At 43.4% G+C, this 23,985-nt stretch overlaps 1 protein-coding gene across 1 annotated transcript in view; it reads right to left on the reverse strand.

Moving 5' to 3' along the window:
• TBC1D9 (TBC1 domain family member 9) overlaps window positions 1–23,985 on the reverse strand; it is a 121,600-nt gene that overhangs the window by 71,729 nt on the left and 25,886 nt on the right. The gene's annotated exons all lie outside the window — the stretch shown is intronic.

Genomic DNA, 23,985 nt, shown 5'->3' on the forward strand with positions numbered 1-23,985 from the left:
TCTTTGTATTGAAAAAGTATAGGTCAGCTCAGCAAGCATCAAGTAAGTACCTACTATGTGCAAGGCAAACCCCGTGGGCACAAAACACAGAAAGACAGAGTCCTTAAGGTATTTATAATCTAGTAGGGGAGTCATCTAACACTTGTTTAGGAGTGAACAAGGGCTGGGAAACAAGCATTTTCGCATCTCAGTGGCAGAGTCCTTTGGCATTTATCACATCCATCATTAAAACCAGAGATGGCTGTAGATGAGTGCCCGCTCCAAGGATGCAGGAATTAGGCTGAGGATCAGGAAAGGCTTTGGGGTAGCATACAGTGGCATTCCGTGGGTCAGGAACCTCACTGATCTGTCCAGACCCTGAGGGAAAGAAACTTGCCCACATCATCCAAGTCCAGGAAGCCTGAACCATGAGCAAATGAATTTACCTACTAGTTTGTGAGAAATGCAAACACTCTGTACACCAGTGCTCACTTAAGAAGAGGCAGTGTCTTCTGTTTTCAGGAGTGCAAATCTATCTTATAACCACCATTCCTCCAAGTCCCCCCCACCCCAGGAAAGTGTGCTTATTTATCTATCCGAAACTGGGATTAGGCACCAAAGGTTTTCTCCACTATTCCAAAATAACATGGACACACTCACAAATTCTACAAACTCAAATAAACTAGATCCCTTACTTGGCAGGATGAATCCAAAAGATTCCCATAAAGTAAATACCCATAATTATTCCAAAATCAGACAGAAATCGGCACAGAGCGGGATGTGGACTCAGAAGAACCAATTAGGAACTCTGGCTAGTTTTCATCTCAGAGCAAGACATCTTATTTTCAATGCCTTGGTTTTCTCAAGGATAAAATACAGACAATATCACAGTTACAAGATTGTTCTTGTAATAAGACTGAATATAACAGGATTTAAGGGCAAGAGACTGAGTGGAAAAAGGGGTTAAGAAACCTGTCTGGAACTTGCCAAGACACTCCTTTATTTAATTTGACTTCTACTTAGACGGCATGTTTATTAAAAATGGTTTGGGTTACTGCTGATAGTGCTTGAGGCTGAGAGGGGAGGCTAACCGTCCCCAGGCTCCCTTGCTCGGCTCCTGCTGAAAATAAGCAGCATACTGGGAAGTACAGAGCCCAGCGCCGGGCTCACAACAGGATTTTCATGAAGTTCTGCCGAATCTGAACCATAAGTTCTTCTGAAACTGTCACCACAAGTATCTCTTGAAGTGTTGTCTTGTAACAATGTCTTGTGGTTTGGGTCCCACCATATCACCATATCGAATACCTTGATGTGTGCGATACCAGTGAAATTCACTTCCTTCTGCCCTGGCAGCCTGGGGTCCTGGAAAGAACTAGATTGCTGAGTTCAGGCGAGCTCCGTTCTGGCTCTGACTCTGTAATAACCAGTTCTGTGGTGTGGACCTGCCACTTCACTTCTTGTTGCTTTGACTGGCTCCATTGTAAAGGGATCGTCATAGCACTTGCCTTCCTGAACCGGCGTTATTCATCAAGAAGCCCTACGAAAGGTTTAACCACGGGCAAGTCCTACAGTTGTCCTTGGTCTTTGTCCAAGGACAGGAACCCATCTGGGTTTACTCCAAACCATAGTGACCATAGCCGATCTGAACACACCAGGAAAAAGAAACTTCGAAGTGGAAATTAAATCATTTGTTAGATCTGGCCTGTACGAAATACAATATGGCCTGCAGTCTTCCAAGGGGTAAACTTCCACATAATGCCACACATGTACGCATTTTGGTTTTCTCTACCGTGGCATGGATTTACTGCAAAGGCATCTAATTACTTTTCAGTTATCTGCAGATGGAAGAGTACATTAACAGGAAAAGCACAAAAGAGTGCCGGCTAAACTGGATTCCCTCTGATGTTAACTAGAAATACAAGCATATCATTCATCACTGAGTATTTATAATACTTCACTCTTCTTTAATCAAAAGAAGAAACGAAATCCCCACAATACTGGAAAGGTCACATACGTTGGTTCTAAGGAACACATACTTCATTCTGGGCTTAGGGAATTCAGTCAAGGATCAGCCCACATGGTTCAATGCGCCTCTAGAAGAGTGTCATCACAGATAAAGCTTCTTCCAAGGGCAACCACAGCTCACTGGGCAGAGAAGCCAACAGAAGCGGTCCCAGTTCTGGAATACTTCATGCCACCACTCCACTCTCACACCCAGGCTCCCTGAGCCTCAGTTTCCCCATCCTTCATGTCTCCCTAGACTTCTATACGCTGTAAAACACAGTAGGAAGAGACTCCGGAAAGGTTCAAGCTGATCCACTCATCTTGACCACCACACAGGTCCCCAACTGAAAACCATCTCCAATACTCATTAGCCTATGTAAAAAATCTCCAGTGTCACCCAGGGACAAAGAAAACTGAGCTGCTTAAAGAAGACCCCCCAGAGTGAGGGCTTCTGATGGACACCAGCTCATCAACGCCGAGTGTGAATTTACAACTGGCTCCGCCAGCTTCCACTAAGATTTAGATGAAAACAAACAGGTTTTCATACCAACCAGAGGGTCCATGCTGAAAATATTTGAAACCACAGACAGTATGATATTGTAACACTCGCGTGAGGAGAACGCATGATTAGAAAACTGTTGTGAGAATTCTTTGAAAACTTAAGGTACTAGACATTCAGACAGAAAGTAATACTGTGAATCAAGGTACGCAGTTGGCCTGCCGAATCCGTTCATACAGTTTTCTTCCACATGAACCCAGATGTGCCCTTTCCCTCTGTAACACTGACCAGAATTCTCCCTCTATTCGGAATGCCGTGTTTATCGGTCAATTCTCACTTCCCACTGCCTGAAATGACAAACTCCTGTGTATTTAATATGTCTCTTTCTATCCCTCCTCCCCTCCAAGTTCTGCTTCTGTAGTACCTATTGAGTTTATTCAAAATTGATTGTACAGGGCACCTGGGTGGCTCAGTTGGTTAAGCGACTGCCTTCAGCTCAGGTCATGATCCTGGAGTCCCAGGATCGAGTCCCACATTGGGCTCCCAGCTCCATGGGGAGTCTGCTTCTCCCTCTGGCCTTCTCCCCTCTCATTCTCTCTCTCTCTCTCTCAAATAAATAAATAAAATATATAAATAATATAAATGTATTATTTATTAATATATAAATATATTTATTAATATATAAATAAAATAAAAAATAAATTAAAAACTTTTTTTTTAATTGCTTGTACATTTTGCCTCTTTCCACAAGACCTTAGGGTGGAAGCTGACTCTGACTCCTGGGTCCTGGACTTTGCTTGGAGCACACACAGTAAGCCCTGAACACGTTTGATCCATGGATGAGTTGGCTAGTTTTCGAAAACCTGCAGAAGTCATCACTGTGCCGCCCAAGCTCTATGGATATGAAGAGCCACGACTCTGGGAGAGGGGAAATATTCCTCCCATAGCCCCCATCCATACAGAGTCCTGGAAGATGGGACATCTGAGCCAGAGAATCCAATCCCCCTTCCCAAAATAAACCAACCCAGCAATCAAGATTTTCTTAGAAGTTTTATTACTCATTCCTCTGAAATGGCTGTCAAAATACTGAACCTTTTATCATTTCCCACAAGAAGTGCTGTTTTAGCAGCTGCTCTAGTCAGCTATTTCTGGTGTTAAACAATCTTTGATTGCCTAGGATAACTGAGTCAAATTATGGCTCTCAAAATAACTCTTCCCCACATCTACCTACTGTATTAGTTCGGGGGCATCTTGTAACATAAAAATGCTGTTTTCAAGGAGACTCAGAAAACACTACAAAATTGGTACGTTTAGGCTTCCCATCTGCCTGCGGGCACTGGAGGGTGTGTGATACACACATAGGACTCGCTCACTCTGCTCCCGCGTCAGGAGCGTGCTGGACAGGTAGGAACGTGCCCAGGACAATGATCGATCACCTCCTGACGATCCTGAAATAACTTAATGTCAAAGTGGACGAGATACTAAAGCTCATTCAGCCTTCCTCTACCCCCTCAGCCATGCAACCAGTCCGAGGTCTACAATGAAAATGGCAGCAGAAAGGTCAAGGGCACAGGCAATCATAGCCCCTCCGCAGAGAGTGCCACGGACCCCTCGGCACTATTGTTCAACAACGTATTTCAAAACCACAGCAGAGTATAGGAAATTACAAATACATGCGCCACTACTCTTTTAACATCTGGCCTTATCTGTTTTGTTTTGTTTTTAAATAAAGAAAATGTAACACACATAGGAAAGGTCCCTTTAATGCCTCCCTGATCCTATTTCCCTCTCTCCCTCTCACCACTGTCAGGCTGTTTCATATTCTCCCCATCCAGGTCCTTATACTTTTATCTCCCGACGTGTATGTACGTGAATGCACACTTGACACTGATGTGCACTTTAAAATTTACCATAATGAGAAGAGTAGATATTGTCTGGCAACCTGTTTTTCTTTTTACGCAATAAAATGATTATAAAATTTACCCAGGTTAGACTTGTAAATTTGATTCACTCATTTAAAATGCTATATAATATCCACAGTATAAATATAAGTTACTCTTTTTCCTAATAAAGGACACTTGGGTTTACCTCCAATTTTTTTCCTGTAATAGGCACTACAATCATTTTCTTTATTTTCTTTATATATGATGTTTTAAGCATGTGAAGACATTTTAGAATGCAACTGCTGGGTCACAGGGTAAGTTCGTCTTTAAACCTTATCAGACATTACAAAATTGTTCTCCAAAGTGACTGTGCCCAACATACTCTTACCAGGAAAGCTAGACAATATGTTTTCCACAATGGTCCCAACACTTAGTATTATCAGTGTTCTGGGTTTTGTTTTTGGTTTTTTTTTTCACCAGTCTTCTCCAGGATGAGAAATAGTATCCATTTGTTTTCGTTTTTAAGTAAGCTCTACCCCCAGCATTGGAGGCTTGAACTCACAACTCTGAGATCAAGCATTGCATTCTCTACCAAGAGAGCAAGCCAGGGGCCCCTCCATTTGTTTAAATTTGCATTTTTTTGAATATTAAGGAGTTTGAGTACCTCTTCCTGTTTACTGGCTCTTCCGGTTTCCTATTCTTTGAGCTATTTGCCCTTCCCATGGAACTGACTTGTGCTGAAGATCCAGCTCAGAGTCAGAGTTTAGAGGCTCCCACGAATATATACCCTGATCAATTCGTTTCACCAAATACCCACTGATCTCCCTAAAGCCAGGCAGGCAGTATGCTCAGACTTGCTTCTTTATACATATTCTATTTAAATGGGGGGATTTGGGATCAGTATTTGCAAACCCCTCTGCACTCCTCCCATGGAAAGTTTCTGCAGGTCACAGGCTCCCACCTTCTCCCACCTCCTGCTCCCAAGGTGTCATTGATACATCCTCTGTGGTCTTAGCACTGACATAGGGTTACCTGCTCTTAGGCAGAAGTAATTACACAGTAACACCCAGAAGCAGCGGCGGACAGAATTATAACCTCCAGCCAACACCATAATTTTTTCACTTCTTTTAAAGAATCTTGTTTGTAGTTTCTTCCCACCAGTTTGTGAGCTCCTGGAGAACAGGCCCAGCCTTGTTTACCTTGGAATTCCCAAAGCCTCCAGTTTAAGTCCCTCAAGTTATGCTGAATATTTATAAATTGGGCCACGAAGTTTTCACTTTGATGGACATTTGGAGAAACCCAGAATTATTTTCCAACCTTACTCAGCTACCATAGCAGAATACCATAGTTCTAGCAAAGTGACCTTAAATAATTAAAACTGTCTAAGCATCATTCAATGAATGGAGACCACTACTTGAGAAAAGGCTGGAAAATCCCACCTCGGAGAGTGCGAGGTAATACAGCTCAAACTCACATCTAAACTTTTTACCACGGGAGATCAAATTCTCTAATTTCGGAAGTAATCTGAAATTTTTTTTTAATGAAAATTGAGATTTATCTGGAATTAAGGTGGATCAAAAGCAGAGATCTTTAGGGAAAGCACAAGTCTTTTTATTCTCCTACTTTCGGAAACTAGTCCAGAGTTTGGCAGTTGTTGCCAAAAGACCATAAAATTACCGCAAGATTGAACCAGTTGAAACTCCTGCACCCACACTCAGACTGGTAAACAATTTGTTTTGCATTCCACACTGGCCAGGGGGCCACGTGAGAGATCAGAAAAACCATCCTGCATACAGTGAGGGGGAGGGGGAATGCTGGAATTGTCAGGTGAGGGGTCAGCTCCAGAGCTCTAACACACCCAAGTTCATAGTACCACCATGAACGATGAATGTAAAGTACTCAGACCAGCACAGTGTCCCTGAGAGGGGTCATGTCTGTTCTCTGGGTAAGGAGCTGAGGCACGTAGGTATGTTGGGAGAGATGGCTGGGGCTGGAGATGGGGGCCGTGAGTTTCCTCAGTTTCACAACCTCAAAGAGTCTAACAGCCTTTCTCAAGTACTGACTAAAAGGGAGAGACCCGTCCCAGTACTGGAATTCTACCTTCAGTGTAGACTGTCTCGGCATGCTTTTATTTTAAGTGTTGCTTACTTTCTGCCCCCACTAGAGGGTTTAGGTGAAGACAGTTTTTCAACATAGTTCAAACTACTGTAGCTGCTTCAACAGGCCGTCCACAACTCTCTCCTCTCAACCTCAATAGCTGTGTGTCACAACACCATCCCAGCCACACATATCATGGCCGCCTTACAATACAACGCCTCTCTCTTGAGGGGACAGAGGAGAGAGCCATTTTATACACATACACACACACACACACACACATACACACACAGGGATTTGTCACCATTTATGGAAAGATGAACCAACGAGCAGTCTGGTAGTGTAGGAAATACACTGCCAGCTCTGTCAATTAGGACAGGACTCCTCAAACTGTTTCTGATCAAAAATCAGTTTGGGTTTGGTTTCCAATCTGTTACAGACTGATACTTCTGTCAGATATGGTACATGTGAAATACTGTATCTCTAGAATATGAAAAAAAGACAAAAAGAAGTCTCCTTTTTTTTTTATTATTTAATTCAACAAATTGCTCTAAGTTTCTAATTGCTTAATCTCAATTTCTGTTCTTTAGCTCAAGGCAGTGGTAACGCACGGGTTGCAAACCAGTACTTTAAATAAATAGCATTAAGTTAGGGACGGGAAGGCTGGAGGGCAGTAATTCCCTCAGGACTGTGTTTATTAGACTCATACGCATAGTTTTGAAGAGCACATTCAATCTGGAATTCACATTTTTTACTTGGGAAATTAAAACAATTGTCTACCCAATGCAAACTAAAAGGAAACTCGACAAAATCATTTCTTAATTGAAGGCAAGAAGACAGGAATGGGGGAGGCATGAGGTTTTTGTTGTGTATTTATCCCAAGGGCACTGGTTTAGAAGTGTGGAAAATCTACAATCCTGCATCAGCTGAGCCTGGGAGACCCCTGATGCATTTCTTACCAAGAGAGGGGCAGGCTCTGGGGCAGAAAGACGAAGCTTGGAGAGACAGACTACTCCCTCTGTAGTATTTCAGGCTACTTCTGGATTGCAGGGTCTTTGAAATTCGGGCTTGCTTATAAGAGTATGGTAGTTCCCTATCCATGGTTTCACTTTCTCCCCAGTCAGCTGCCATCAGAAACAGACCACCCGCCTTCCGATCTGCGGTCAGAAGGTCGACAGTAGCCTCATGCTATGGCACAACGTGTACATCATCCGTTTCGCTTCATCTCACCACACAGACCTCCTCTCGTCTCACGTTATCACAGGGAGGAGGTGAGTGAGCACAGAACGAGATGCTATGTCAAATGTGGGACACGTGTATTCTTATAATTGTTCTATTCTGTTAGCAGTAATTGTTGCTAGGCTCTTTCTGTGCCTAATTCATAAAATGACTTAATCACAGGTATGTATGTCCAGGAAAAACCCAGTGTGTACCTGGGGTTCAGGGCTAGCCACAGCACCGGGCATCCACGGGGACCTAAGACTGTATCCCCCACAGACATGGGAAGGTGCTGCCCACAGAAAGTGAGGGTTCGAACGGACAGAAAGCAGCCGTGACTTTCCTACTTTCCACCACAGAAGAGAAAGCACACAGGCGGGATTATACCTAAAGCAACTGCAGAAAACTGGAATTGGAAGAGCATTTCCTCAGGAGAGCCTTCATCACACAGCCAATTAGCATGTGCTGCTCAAATATGCCAAGCACCCCTGAAGGCCCGAGCTTCTAGCAGCTGCTCCACTCCACCCTATAGGTCATACACGCCTCCTCCTACACAAACAGAGAGCTGTTGGAATAGACTTTTCCTTCTCTTTGGGGCCGTGTCTGAGAAGGAATCACAAAGATATTTCAACACCTTCCCTAACACCCTGGTTAGGACGACCTACAGAATTTGCAGGGCCCCTGGCAAAAAGAAAAGGCAAGTCCCCTTGCTCAAAATTCTGAAGAATTTCAAGACCACTAGTGGAACATTCAACCAACATCAGAGCCCTTTGAAATGCAAGTTCCTGGGCTACACGGTACAAGGCCACATCCCCAGGAGGCCAGTCCTGACCCCAGCGCTGCCCTGGCGATTTCTTCCCCACAGACAAGCTTGTTGTCAGCCTTTCATCAGGGATTCAAGTTTGCTATGATAAAGACCAAGGCGTACAATGAACTGAACTCATTCAGAAAACACGGTGGGCACCTGTGTGTTCCGATTCCACAAACAAGCATTGGTGGTATAGTGGTGAGCATAGGTGCCTTCCGATTATGCAAACAAGCCCTCAACCCAAGAGGAAGGTAGATTCACTTTTGTTACATTGCCAGCTGCTTCCATATATGCAGCAGCAAGGTGTCCTGGTGCTAATCTTGACTGTAGAGGCAGGTATGAAAACTTGAGACTGATGTTTCAGGGCTGGCCAAGGTTAGCCTGTAGAGCAAAGACAGAGGGGTCTTTCTGGTGCTGGGCAGAGTTGTTCACTGTGAAGCCCATCGTTTCTAAGAGGCAAGCCACATCCACCACTCCAGGGAAACCTGGGTACGATGCCCCCCATCTACCTGCTCCCAGATGGGCCACATTCATAGGTACTACTCACTCGGTCCCAAGATCATTGCCAACCCTCTTGATTCATGTAACCCCTTATCCACAATGAATTAATATCATGAAATAGAAGCAATTATGAATTTTAAATTACATTTAGGTAATGACCTAGTATGTCCAAATAATTGTATTTATGCAATGACAGACATTTAAAATCATGCCCTTGGGGCGCCTGAGGGGCTCAGGCAGTTAAGCATTGGACTTCAGCCCAGGTCATGATCTCAGGGTACTGGGATCCAGGCCTGCACCTGGATCCCTGCTCAGCAGAGAGTCTGCTTCTCCCTTTCCCCTTGCTCCCAACTTGCGCTCTCTCTTACATAAATAAAAAATTTAAATAATAAAAAATGAAATCATGCCCTCAAATGATTATCCAATGACATGGTGAAACATATCTAGTATATCATGTGAAGCAAAACTAAAATTTTTGTTCCATATATTTCCAATCAAAATAGAAGTATAGTAGTATTACATTATAAACTATAATACCTGCATTCTTTTAAACTTTATTTTTTCAGTGTTCCAAGACTGTTTATGCACCACACCCAGTGCTCCATGCAATATGTGCCCTCCTTAATACCCACCACCAGGCTCACCCAGCCCCCCACTCCCCTCCCCTCCAAAACCCTCAGTTTGTTTCTCAGAGTCCTCAGTCTCTCATGGTTTGTCTCCCTCTCCGATTTCCCCCAACTCACTTCTCCTCTCCATTTCCCAACGTCCTCCGTGTTATTCCTTATGCTCCACAAGTAAGTGAAAACATATGATACAATCGACTCTCTCTGCTTGACTTATTTCACTCACCATAATCCCCTCCAGTCCAGTCCATGTTGATACAAAAGCTGGGTATTCAGGGGCACCTGGGTGGTTCAGTGGGTTGAGCCTCTGCCTTCGGCTCAGGTCATGATCTCAGGGTCCTGGAATCGAGCCCCGCATCGGGCTCTCTGCTCAGCGGGGAGCCTGCTTCCCCCTCTTTCTCTCTCTGCCTTTCTGCCTACTTGTGATCTCTCTCTGTCATATGAATGGATAAAATCTTAAAAAAAAAAAAAGTTAGGTATTCATCCTTTCTGATGGAGGGAAGGAATACATGGCATTATTTTTAAAGACTATAAAATTATTGGTAGGTAAAAAAAAAATCTCTTTCCTGTACTGTTCTGTGTTTCCAAACTTTTTCAAATGTACATCCAATACTTGTACGATTCAAAAAAATTTTTATCTCCATTACTTCCAACCTTCTGTTTTAGGCTTTTTTAATAAGAGAGTTAACAGTCTTAAGCAAATAAATGGTCACCATGTTTATAATAAAGCTACTAATTCCTTAGAGATGGTCCAGGTTAGTCATTTCATTGTTAGAATAAAATCCCACAGGTAGGAGGGTCAATATCTCTAAGGGTGGCATCCTCAAAATCACACTCTGATGGAGAAGGGTCTGGCTTTATCCTATAGAAATTTGTTTAAAGTTTGTGTTTTCCCTCTTGTATACAAAGTACATCAATACCGTAAGCTGATACATCTTCAATCACAAAGTACCAAATTATTTAACTCAATGATAGGGACTATATACTTAAACAACTAGCTTAAGTCAGGACGTTTATATTCCCCAAATAAAAAATATAAACACTGGGGCACCTGGGGAGCTAAGGTGGTTAAGCGTCTGCCTTCAGCTCAGGTCATGATCGAGCCCTGAGTCGGGTTCCTTGCTCACCGGGGAGTCTGTTTCTCCCTCTGCCTCTGCGGTTCCCCCAGCTTGTGCTCTCTCCCTCTCTCTCTCTCAAATAAATAAATTCCTTTAAAATAAGTAAATAAATACACAAACAAACCACAAGTATTAAATGGATGAAATTAGTTTTGCTACTTTCAATACGGGGTCTTTGTTATAATGGTAAATACCCATGGCGCTGCCTTTGGTCATATGTAAGTGAGGCAAAGAGAGAGGCTATGTGTGCTTGTATGTACCTAGGAAATGTCCAGGAAAGATGTCCATTGAACAGCTAATAACAGTTACTTCTGGGAAATGACATCGATACGGGGAGATACCCCACTGGGAAGAAACCAGACTCCTCTGACTATTAGAACCGTATTTTTAAAAGTAATTTTTAATGCTGTTGGAACTATGTAAAACCAGACTCTTGCACATATATTATAATAAAGTAATAATGCAAGAACTATTAAAGGGAAAAAAATACCACAATGAATATCCTGCTCTAAGACTTTATAAAAGATGAAACTCTGTAACCAATCAGTTCCTGGTACTCTCCGCGCGGGCCAGAAACATGGCACCCGCCCTCGGCACACCGTGACTGGGGACAGAGAGCAGGACTGTCACACTGGACCAGACAAGGCTGCCTTTCACCAGGGACTACGGTCGAGGCTAACACACAGGGCTCAGAGGTGGCCTGCAGGAAAAGATGAGGCAGACCAGTCACATCCTCTTCCAGGGAATCTGAGCTGAGAAACACTAAGAGAAAAGTCAAGTAAGCTTGAAGCAGAAGAAGCAGAAGAGTATTGGATTTCAAGGCAAAGGAATGTAGCACACAAGACAGACGACAGGGAAGCAGAAACACTGAGGTCAAAGAAAGATAGAAAACAGAGGTCAAGAAAGCCAGCCGTGGGCCAAAAGAGAAGGGGACAGAAATGAAGAGGGCAGACAAGTGTGCACGTGACCCCCCGGAGCTGGGAGGGAGGAAGGAGGAGAGGAGCCCCCTCCCCACAGCTGCCTGGCTTCCTGCCAGCCTTCCCAGCCTGGTTCCAGTTTCCGCACATCTTGGCTGCCCACACCAGGTACCCCAGGCCTGAGTTTCTTGCAGCCCCAAGCGCCCAACGAAAACCCTAACTAACCCCTTTGGCTCATCTAAGATGAACTGAGTAAACATTCCCTTCTGTATGGCAGGAAGACTACTGTTATATAACCAAGTATCAAGGCATTAACAGCAATTTAATAATATGCTTTCCAGCCCTGCATCCCAATATTCTAGAACAGACAAAAATAGTAGCTACAGAACTGTAATTAAAATAAACATGCTATTTACAGGGGAGAGGTAACAGGAGCAGGCCAGTTTGATCACTGAGAATTCTGTCTGACTCTGATCACCTACCTGGAAGGCATGCGCCTCCCCTTGTATTTCCTCTTCAGAAGAATTCTGGTCTGGGATGCCTCAATGGCTCAGTAGGTTGTGCGTCTGACTCTTGGTTTCAGCTCCTATTATATCTCAGGGTTCTGGGATGGAGCCCTGCGTCTCTATCTGCAGGCCCTCTGCTCAGTGGGGAGCTGGCTTGAGGATTCTCTCTCTACCCCTCTCCCCTGCTAGCACATGCACTCTCTCCCAAATAAATAGATTGGTATCTAGATAGAATTCCAGGTCTAGCTCAGCCTGAATGCACCTGGATAAGGTTAAGGGCATATTTCACAGAACACATACAGCTTGTGATACGTCAAGTGAGAACAACCCTCACCTAAGTTGCAGATAAAGCTTCAAAGAGAAAAATGAGCAGGGAAGACCTGAACATAAAGAGGCCATCGTGGCACCAATGACTGGAGAAACTCAACAAGGATGCTTACCAAATATGGTTTCACTTTGCAAAGCCAGGTGGGTAGCCACAAGTAAGGGCCTTATTTTGTCAAGTTGTCCATTATAATATTATGCATTTTTCCATAGATGCAAATAACCTACATATGCGAATGAGTCCCTTGTGGAATACATGAGATCCAGCGGAGATGTCCTAATAGTTCAGGTGTGGCCTAGAAATAGCCTACAAACTGTTTGGAAAAATACTGAAATGGATGGAAAAAGGAATCAATGACAATGACCAAAGCAGTATACTGAGGTGGGGGAGCATTCCGTTGCAAAGTGACTTTAAAGTCATTTCCAAGAAACTGTTCGTTTCTCATGTTATAACAAGGTCATGACACAAGAGACACAGAGCCATATGACCACCAACAGAATGATACAAGCAATGTCACCGCCTCATACACCGTCAATTAATTAGGGACCGAAGAACAAAGATGAAAGGCAAGAGAATTTACTTTTCTTTTCTTTTCTTTCTTTTTTTTTTTTTTTTATTTATTTGACAGAAAGAGCAAGAGTGCACACAAACAGGCTGAGCTGCAGGCAGAGGGAGAGGGAGAAGCAGACTCCCCGCTGAGTGGGGAGCCCAATGTGGGGCTCCACCCCAGGACGCTGGGATCATGACCTGAGCTAAAGGCAGAGGCTTAACCTACTGAGCCACCCAGGTGCCCTGGAAGTGCATTTTTCATATGATTGTTTTACTAATGAGTGGGGAAATTAAAGGAATAAAGGTCTTGTTATGTTTCTTCCCCTCTGAATTATATCTATTTTACCTAGCTCCTTAATTGGTAAGCAAGTGACGTATGTTCACATATATGTATATACATACATACATACATATATAATATACAGACATATAAGCACACACACACATACTATGATACAATATGCTTATTGAAGATATTCTCATTTCAACTGAGTTTAGACTAGTGTGGGCTCTAAAGACCCCTGGATTTCCAGATTTGGATTTAATTAAACACAACGATTCAAGGAAAGAATAAGGTTACATCGAAATAAACACTTTCAAAGTTTTAAAAAAGAAAATCATATGCAAGAACTCCTTTCATGCCAGTGTCTCTCAACCAATACACTCTCCAAACAAACAAAAATTTCATTCTTTCCCTCACCATAAACATGATTTTGTCAAGTAGTGCCTTATGTTCCCCAAATGGAGAAGATACAGACAGAAGATTTTTAGGCTCTTTCCACAGTTTGGCTATTGTGGACATGGCTGCTATAAACACACAGGTGCACCTGCCCCTTCGGATTACTACATTTGTATCTTTAGCTTAGATGTCCATCAACGGATGAATGGATAAATAAGATGTGAGATAGATAGATAGATAGATAGATAGACAATGGAATACTACGCAGCCATCAAAAAATGAAATCTTGGGTGCCTGGGTGGCTCAGTGGATTAGGCCACTGCCTTCAGCTCAGGTCATGATCTCAGGGTCCTGGGATCGAGTCCCGCATCAGGCTCTCTGCTCAGCAGGGAGTCTGCTTCTCTCTCTCTCTGCCTGCCTCTCTGACTACTTGAGATCTCTCTGTCAAATAAATAAATAAAATCTTTAAAAAAAAAAAAAAGAAAGAAATCTTGCCATTTGCAACAATGAGGATGGAACCAGAGGTTTTATGCTAAGTGAAATAAGTCAATCAGAGAAAGACAATTATCATATGATCTCTCTGATATGAGGAATTTGAGAGGCAGAGTGGGGAAGGGGGGAGGGGTAGGAAAAATGAAACAAGACTAGACCTGGAAGGGAGACAAACCATTAGAGACTCTTAATCTCAGGAAACAAACTGAGGGCTGCTGGAGGGGAGGGGAATGGAAGGGATGGGTTGGCGGGGTGATGGACACTGGCGAGGGTATGTGCTATGGTGAGCACTGTGAATTGTGTAACTGGTGATTCACAGACCTGTACCCCTTAAACAAATAATACATTATATGTTAATAAAAAAAAGATTTTTGCCCGAACTTTCCTTTCTGTCATCTGTTTGAGAGAGACTGAGGGAGAAACAGAAATAGAGAGGGATAAAGAAAAGGCCTGTTTTAAAAAAAAAATTATCAGTTACAAAAAAACAGCATTTTAAAATGTTTTATTTGAGAGAGACAGAGAGAGAGAGAGCGCACACATAAGTAGGGAGAGGGGTAGGAGAGGGAGAGGCAGAGAATCCAATGCTGACTCCCACTGATCACGGAGCCCGACATGGGGCTCAATCTCACAACTCTTGAGATCCGAACCTGAGCTGAAATCAAGCGTCAGACACTAAACCAACGGAGCCACCCATGCGCCCCTAAACTAACAAAATTCAGATTCTTCTTCAGACTGTACCAACTGTCCTCTCCTAGCTACTACATCAATGATTCAAGAATGCCAGCAATTGTTCTCTGATGGAGAATTCACAATCCCTTATCCCTTTAGACATGCCTCCCCTGTGTCCCTGTTAGGACAGTTAATGGCTGGCAAGTTCATTTCCCAGCAGAATGTCCACTGGACCCACTGATGGCAGGGGCGGGGACCATCCTGGGCAAAGAAAGCTGCAGCAAATGCTCTGCTGAGAGAGGCTGAGGCACAGTGGGTCATCACACCCCAGGACTCCCAGGCTTCAGAACACTTGTCCTTCATGGCTCCAGGGCCACGGCCTCTGAAATCTGGAGCATGGATAAGGAAAACAGATTCTTCCCGTAGCTCGGTCACATCAGTAGGTCATGCCCTCAGGAGAGGCACGAGATTCCAGCATACTCATAGTTTCCACTGGGAGCAATCCAGTGCAATCTACAGGCAACAGGAAAGGCAGGCCCTGGGTTCCCAGGTGCCCACCCCAGAATTCTGTCTGCTAGGCCATGAGATGGTGACAAGTGTCGTTTGGGCTTCTGCATTTTTGGAGTTTTATTGAAGAGACAGGCCATTCTCAAGGGTTTTTGTGGAAGACAAACCATGCCGCTCAAGCCTAGTTTTGAAATACACTTTTGGCATTGGAGAGACCCATGGGTTCCTCACCCCTTGGTGGAGCTGACTGGGGTCTTCCCCTGTGTGTCCTGCTCATGCTACTATTTTGCCAAGTGTGCAGGGATGTGAAAATAGGTGGGAAGCTCTGTGTTAGACAAAATAAAGCACAACAAGCCTTCAGGTCGCAGCACATTACACTACAAAATTTCTGTACATTGAATCTCAGTGCACGCGGACTCCATTCATGTAACAATACGCAGCTGTCCCATAGTTTGTGTATAAAGCTGTAGTAAATGTGCTTCCGTTGACTTACATACAATAGGTGCACTGTTCTTTTGTAAGAAAGAAAAATAGGAGCGCCTGGGTGTCCCAGTCCATTAAGTGTCCCACTCTTGGTTTCGGCTCAGGTCATGATCTCAGGGTCGTTAGATCAAGCCCCACGTCGGGCTCTGCCCTCAGCAGGGAGTCTGCTTGAGATTCTCTCCCTTTTCTTCTGCCCCTTCCCCAGCTCATGCTCTCTTTCTCAAATAAATAAAATTTTTTAGAAAGAAAAAAATACACCTAAATTTATAAAATGGGGGGGTGACTCATGTGATATTTGCCTGATCTTTACTTCTCTTTATGCTAGTTCTTGGGAAATTTTTATTAAGATTAAAAAAGTCTCTCCTAAAGTGCTGGAATATCGGACCCTTTTCTTCAGTCTTCTGAAAGGACCCTGAGGAAGTGACCCAGGGCCACATAACCACTGCCCAGATCTCAGGCCTCCAGCCCCCCAGCCAGAGTCTCCAATGAACAACCACTGTGACTGATCACCTTCACCTGAACAAGCCAAATGATTAGGAAATTCCTAATAGGATTACTTCAAAACATTTTCAAAAACATCACCAGGAAAACCCCTTAGAAAACCTCAGCTCTTTTAATTTAAATCTGGGAGAGTACCCAGGAATCCAAGGGAAACATTTAGATGTTTGTACTGGCCTACTTCCTTGATGGAACAGGAACATTTCTAACATGGCAGGGCCGAGGCCGTGTCATGCAAAGTGATCACAGGCAGTGGATTAGGTTCCTACTTCCCCATTCAGGAGCTGTGTGGCTTCAGGCAAGTCACACAGCCTCTCTGGGCCATAGTTTCCTGACACTAAGTAGGGAACAATTTATCTTCTCTGCCTGTCTCCCAGGGTTGTTGGTAAGTCTGACAACATGTAGAATATCTTGCCAGTGTAATACATCTAGACTTTTTAAAAATAATATATAATTTTAGAGCGAGAGAAGCTTTAGGGGGCGCCTGGGTGGCTCAGTGGGTTAAAGCCTCTGCCTCTGGCTCAGGTCATGATCCCAGGGTCCCAGGATTGAGCCCCAAATTGGGACCAGGAAGCCTGCTTCTCCCACTCTCTCTCTGCCTGCCTCTGCCTCCTTGTGATCTCTGCCGGTCAAATAAATAAATAAAATCTTTTTTTTTAAAAAAGAGAGAGAGAAGCGTTAGGTCATACATTTCCATCTTCCTGTATTACAGAGAAGGAGACTGAACATTAGATGACGAAGTACTTGCCAAGGTCATGTTTTGAATCTTACTAAGTAGTCACCATGGTTATTACCGTCTAGAACAGGTGGATGAATAAATATGGTCTCAGTCCTGGAGATGTGTGTTTTCATCCTTATCCTCATCAAACAGAAATTGAGCACCTGTGAAGAGGACACTTTGTTGGGCCCTGGAGATATCATCTATCTCTGCCCCCTTGGAGGAAAGCAGGATCTGACTGGGAAGACAGAGGTAGCTCGTGCAGACAAGAACTACTAAAATGACCATTTGCTCCTTTAGTTCAAGGACGCACATTAAGAGATGCTTATGGGGGGATGCCTGGGTGGCTCAGTTGGTTAAGCAGCTGCCTTCGGCTCAGGTCATGATCCCAGCGTCCTGGGATCAAGTCCCATATCAGGCTCCTTGCTTGGTAGGGAGCCTGCTTCTCCCTCTGCCTCTGCCTGCCACTACATCTGTCTGTGCTCACTCTCTCTCCCTCTCTCTCTGACAAATAAATAAAATCTTTAAAAAAAAAAAAAAAAAAAAAAAAAAGAGATGCTTATGGGGACGACTGCATAGGGCTTGGGAGCTCATGCAAGAGACAGTTTTGAACAGTGTCCTGGAGTTGGGCTTTGGTAGAAGGTAACACTTAAAAGCACTGAAATAAAACTTGCTGAGAAAGTCAAGATCTTAAAAGTTCACACCACAAGAAAAAAAAAAATGTTCTCGTAACTATGTATGGTAAAGACCTGACTTATTGCGGCGATCACTTTGTAGTAATTACAAATGTCAGATCATTACGTTGTACAGCTGAAACTAATATAATGTTGTATGTCGATTATACCTCAAATACATAAGTAAACACATACATTCATAAATACATAAATAGCTAACATGGAGAACCTGAGTGGAACCCCAGTCTGACTACATCCTAGGGTCAGGAAGGAACAAGGCATACAATTTATAAAAACCCCAACTTCTTCACCCAGACAGGGCTGCAGTGAGGACTAAATGATGTGATGCATCAGAAACATGTAAACAGTGCCGGGCACTTTGTAAGTGTTCAATAACAAAACCTCCTGTGGTTGCTGAAGTGTGGGAGCATAGCCCAGCCAAGAGGGAAGGTATGGGGCATGGAGACCAGATTGTGGCTGGCTGGGCAGCCCTGTGCTACACTGGTTGGATTTTATCTCACCCATGACAGCTCTTGGGCTGGAGCTACATAAGCTGTTCAGAAATCCCTCAGGTGGCAGTTTGCTGTAGTTGGGAAAGGGGGACCGGAAGGAGGAAGGCAAACTAGGAATTTTTTATGAGGAGGAGATTCATCGAGCCCCGCCTTTTATACCAAGAACTTCCCTTACACAGAACCACCTCTTTAATCCTTGTGAACCTGCAGCAAGTTCTTAACCCGTTTCACAGATGAGGCAACAGAGCTCAGAGAGACTAAGAGATGAAGCCAAGATCTGTTAACTGTCCATATGAGTCCATGGTGGTGCTTTCCCTGTACAGGCTGATAAGGGCCACTGACCACCAGCGGCAGCCAGGGAAACCGAATCTGCTTCATTACTTGGACGGTAATACTGGCCACTACAGGGAAGGTGGAAAATTCTCTGCTGTTTTTATTTCCATCGGGGCCAAATCGTCTTAATCCACTCTTTCTGGGTGTGGGGGGTTGAGGGGTGGGAACTAGCCTTTGAAGAGCTGGTTTCTAAGGTGACCCATAAGCTTCTACCACTAATGGCAAGTTCGGCCCTCACAAGTTTGATAATCCAACTCACTCTCCAGAAGGGAAAATGGACCCTTGCAGCTGGGTCCACAGACCAGCTCCTCGTGTGGGCACCCAGAGGGGAGCCACTGTGGTCCCAGCAGCAAACACAGCTCCTTTCCTGGTTTCTAGAAGGTGCTTTTCTGTCTGGGATAAATGTCCTCACTGTAGCTCAGCCAGACTTCAAAGGAAGTTTCCAGAATTACCCTGGAACCTAACAACAGACAACTAGACCCAAAGGGAGGTCCTGAGGGTCTGGGAAATAGAACCCACCTTCCACTAGAAGCCTATTTGGACTCTGGTTAGAGAAATGAAGTGAAAATTGCTATACATGCCAAGCAGACATATTATTCCAATGGACCCCTGAAACCACCACCAGATTATCACCAATAATGGCTAACAGCGGTGACCACATGCCAGCTGCTGTCTTTATCACTTTATATGCACTTTCTAATTTAATCCTCACAACATCCTATGTGAGATATATATATAGATAGATAGATAGATATCTATATATATCTATAGATATATCTCTCATCCGTATTTGATAGATGAGAACACCGGTGCCCAGAGAAGTAGAGAAACTTGCCCAGTGGGCATGTAGCTTAGCCGGCAACTCTGGTCACCAGGCCCAAGGCAAGAGAACTCTAAAAGCCTATGACAGTTCACTGTATCAGCTTCTAGAATCATTTCCTTAAGGGAGTGGAGGTACTCAGAAGGAAGTAGTACAAATAAAAAGAGTAATCATCAGAACCTTCTCTAGTATCCAGGAAATGCAACCTTATTTCAGTCCTTATGGACTTAAGATCCTATAGCGTCCTTATCATTTTGATGATTTTTTTAACTGACAATCTATAAAACCTGTGGTATTCTCCTCAACCTACACTTGCAGAACTGTCAGAAATTCTCATATATAACGATGATTCACAGTCAAGAGGAAATACAATAGGCATTCTCTTGGCAACTGTGAGTCAGCTTTTGCATACTGGTTAGCCTGATTGAGTCTTCTGCCTATGAGCCTACAGTGGTCCTTCATCTTTCTCCATCGTCCTAAATCCTAGAGTGGCAGGAGGGGGAGCAATGGTACTTGGCTATCAGCCATGTTTCGTGACAAAGAGAAAGAGTACTTGAGGAACACCCATCTTCCTGCTGGGATAACAAGGTCATTTTGACCCAGTGTCTAGAATTCTTCTCCAGTGGCTGTATAGCTGCCTTGGTGTCTTGCCCAGCATCCCAATTCCCTTGGCACATAGTCTTCCTACTTGCTAACACCTGGTCATGTCTGCCTTTATCTTAACCAACTGCCTTTTGCTGAGATGTTTCCAGAAACATGCCTAGTCTTGGGGAGTCTAAATGACTACCTCCATTCTCCCAGGACCAGCCTCTCCCACCACCAACTCAGGATTTAGCCCTCCCCTGCCTGGATTCCCACAAGGCCTGGGAGCCTGTTTTTCAATCAATGGAATTAATAACTCATGCCGAATCCAGGGGAGCAAAGGGCCTTTGGGGGATGAGAAAACGTTTATTCAAGCCAAGCTCCAAATGACATGAAATCAAAGTGTTATGATATGACCTGGGCATATGAGCCAATTACTGTTTGCCGAAGTGATCACCACATATGCCATGATGAAACAGGTATTTGGTCATTTGAGAAGTTCCACTGCTCACTGATCATTCACCTCCACTCATTTCCCATAAAAAACACAAGCCCTCAGAAATCTAGAAGGAGCGGTGACTGCATACTGCACCAAGTGTGTTTATTGAAATCTTTTCCATGAACCTTTCCACCTGGTTCTACAAAGATGTAAGTGACTGTCATAATAAAGCCAAGGCCACACATATTTTTATTCAATCTGAACTTAGGTTAGAGATTCAAACATGCCCCAAACCAATCATTCGTTTATCAATTCAATCATTCATTCATCCTGCAAACATTTACACAGTCACTCACCAGTTGTCTAGTATGGGGCCGAGTCATGGCAATGCTACATTGATCTTAACAAAATCCAAGGTTAGTGGGGACTAACTAAGTTAGTAAATAATGTAAGATAGATCACACTATGATTCTGGCCTAAAATTAATTCTCAAAAGTAATACCATTCTGGGGCGCCTGGGTGGCTCAGTCGGTTAAGTGTCTGCCTTTGACTCAGGTCATCTTCTTAGGGTCCTGGGATCAAGTACCACATCAGGCTCCCTGCTCAGCAGAGAGCCTACTTCTCCCTCTCTCTCTGCCCCTCCCCTGGTTGTGCTCTCTTGCTTCTTCCCTATCAAATAAAATCTTTCAAAAAATTTTCAAAAAAAAAAAAAAAAAAAGGTAATACCATTCTCAACCTTTCACTCTTCAGCTATTATTAAAACAATTAAACCACTATTTTCTGCTCCATGCTACTGTTACTTATTTGGTGTTTTTTCCGTATTACTTTGAAAAGATTCTCCTCACATTTTGTCTGAAATGTCACTCTCATCCCCTCCAAGGTGCATTTCTGATTCCTCCCCGCTTCTTTCTTTCTCAGAACATTGGATTTTGCCAGTAATTCTCTTTCCTGTCCAATGAATTATGACTAATTACTCTTTAGGCTTTCTCTTATCATCTTTCATGCCTGCCCTCATCCCTGCTTTTCTCCCTCTTCTTCATTTCTTTCAACTTCCTTTGGGAGTAGGTGAGCTTTTCATTTTTTCTTAGACCATCAAATTATATTGCATGATGGAAAGCACAGTATCTACTCATTAGAGTCCTTTCAAATGAGAAAGGCCTTACTATGTCTGAGTGATTATGGCATCTTGAATTGCAAACTCTAATAACTCCTAGTAATTACCCCTTATATGCTGTGCACTCACTCTCAGCTTCTCTTCTCAAGACCCTGGGAGGCTGACATAAGTAAAAAGTGTCCATACACCACAACTTCATCATTACGGCCTTCCTTCAAGGACTTATTAGAAGAAGGCATCACCAACAGACCCAGTCTTAAACTAACCGATTTTTATCACGACCGCCCAGTCTCAGACAGCTTCCTTCCGATCTAGATAGGCATTTAGAATTACTGAAATAAGAATATTTTAACATACAGGCTCCACAAAAGTGTCAAATTTAATGAACAAAAATACTGCTTTTCAGGGGCGCCTGGGTGGCTCAGCTGGTTGAGCATCCAACTCGATGTCGGCTCAGGTCAGGATCTCAGGGTCGTGAGATCCAGCCCTGCGTCAGGCTCCGTGCTGGTCGTGGAGCCTGCTTAGGATTCTCTCGTTCCCACTGTTCCTCTCCCACACTAAGAAAAAAAAAAAAAATGCTGCTTTTCAATTACGTAGGTAGTACTGCTTTCTGAATAAATTTAGGATAATCAAAATCACAAAGATAGCAAGTGATGGTAATTTGTGAAATGAGACCCAATGGGCCTGATTAATGCAAGGTCACTGGGCAGTTTCCAGGGTCGGCTGGCCATTTCTGCTCTACCCTTCTCTCTTACCAGTCCCTCAAAAAGTGCTAAGGATGGGATGCCTGGGTGGCTCGGTGGATTAAGCCGCTGCCTTTGGCTCAACATCCTGGGATCGAGTCCCACGTCCGGCTCCTTGCTTGGCAGGGAGCCTACTTCTCTCTCCACCTCTGCCTGCTTGTGCTCTCTCTTTCTGACAAATAAATAAAATCTTAAAAAAAAAAAAAAAAAAAAAGGTGCTAAGGAAAAGAAACAGGATACAGGCTAAGGCCAGAGTTGGTCTATTACTGGTTCGATAGACATCTAAAACACCCAGCGTCAGCTCCGTGGAGTGCCGTAGGTAAGAACAATGTAGGAAGTACCACAGGAGCTCCAACGTCACAAGGCTATGATGTAGCCTAGAAGGGCAACCTCATCGGCACTGCCAGCTACATGTTTTTAAAGGCTTTTTCAAAATTCCCTTTGAATCTGGAGTAGGAAGGCTTTCAATGATTCATAATCCAGAAACTGCTTTTTTTAAACCCCCAAATCTCTACATGCCAAAAATACCCTAAGTTAAGTCAAAAGACAGACGGGGAATAAAAGATGCAACTCAGATCACAGACAAAAAGACTCACGTCCTTAATATACAAATAGTTCTTAAATGCTGATAAGGAAAAGAGCAGCCACCCAATAGAAAGTGAGCAAAGAACAATAACAGACAATTTACTGAAGAGGAAGGAGAAATCATTTATAAATACATAAAAAATGTTCAACATCACTTATAGGAGAAAGGCAAATTAAAAACATACTGAGGGAAAAGAAAATACTGAGATACCATTTTCACTTATCAGAATGGGAAGAATCCAAAATTTGGTAACACATTCTCTTTATAATGAGACTGGGGGAAAAAAAGGCAGTCCTCACATATTGCCTGGGAGAGAGGAACTCGGTAAAACCCCAAGGGAGGGTGACTTAGCAACAGGTATGGACATTCCAAATGCAAGTATTCCACAGCCCTGAAATTTCACTTCTTGGTATTTATCCTACAGGTCTGTTTCACTTGGCCAAATAACATTTACAGCAGCATTAGTTTGATGTTAAATGTTTGAGAACAACAAAGGGGAGAAGTTAAATAAACGATGGTTTTGTCATATAATGGATAACAGGCAGCCCTAAAAAAAGAAAATTGGCAGCATTCTATGTCCTGAGAGAGGAAGAGATACTATTCACTGAAAAAGTGGAAGGTGCAGAAAAACCTTTCTGTACCAGGAGTTGAGCCCACAAGGTGGGCTAAAGCCATATACTGGTGTTGGCTTGTATATGCAGAAAAGAATCTGGGGAAGATACACAAAAAAATAGGGGCCACCAAGAGGGAAGAACAGGGCTGAGCGTTAGTGCAGTGTATACCTTCTAATATCTATGGGTCTTTGAATCATAGAAATGTATTATTATTTGAAACATTTAAATTTTAAGAAGCATCTTCTTCTTAACTGTTAAAGACATTCTTTGCTGAGAATAGTAATAAATCATTAACCTCAAGAATTAGAGGATACCTAAGGGAAAACTGCTAAGGGTCATCATTTGCAGTCTCTTCTTGTCTAGTATAGCTTCCCAAACATGACTTATGGACCTCTCACAACCCCAACCCCTAGTAGTACCTTTCCTTAAAATGGAATTACTTACATACACACAAGCTCAGAACCGAGTATAAACCTCTTAGGCTCAAAGCTCATT

Source organism: Mustela nigripes, chromosome 1, assembly GCF_022355385.1.
Source record: "Mustela nigripes isolate SB6536 chromosome 1, MUSNIG.SB6536, whole genome shotgun sequence".
Taxonomy (NCBI): domain Eukaryota; kingdom Metazoa; phylum Chordata; class Mammalia; order Carnivora; family Mustelidae; genus Mustela; species Mustela nigripes.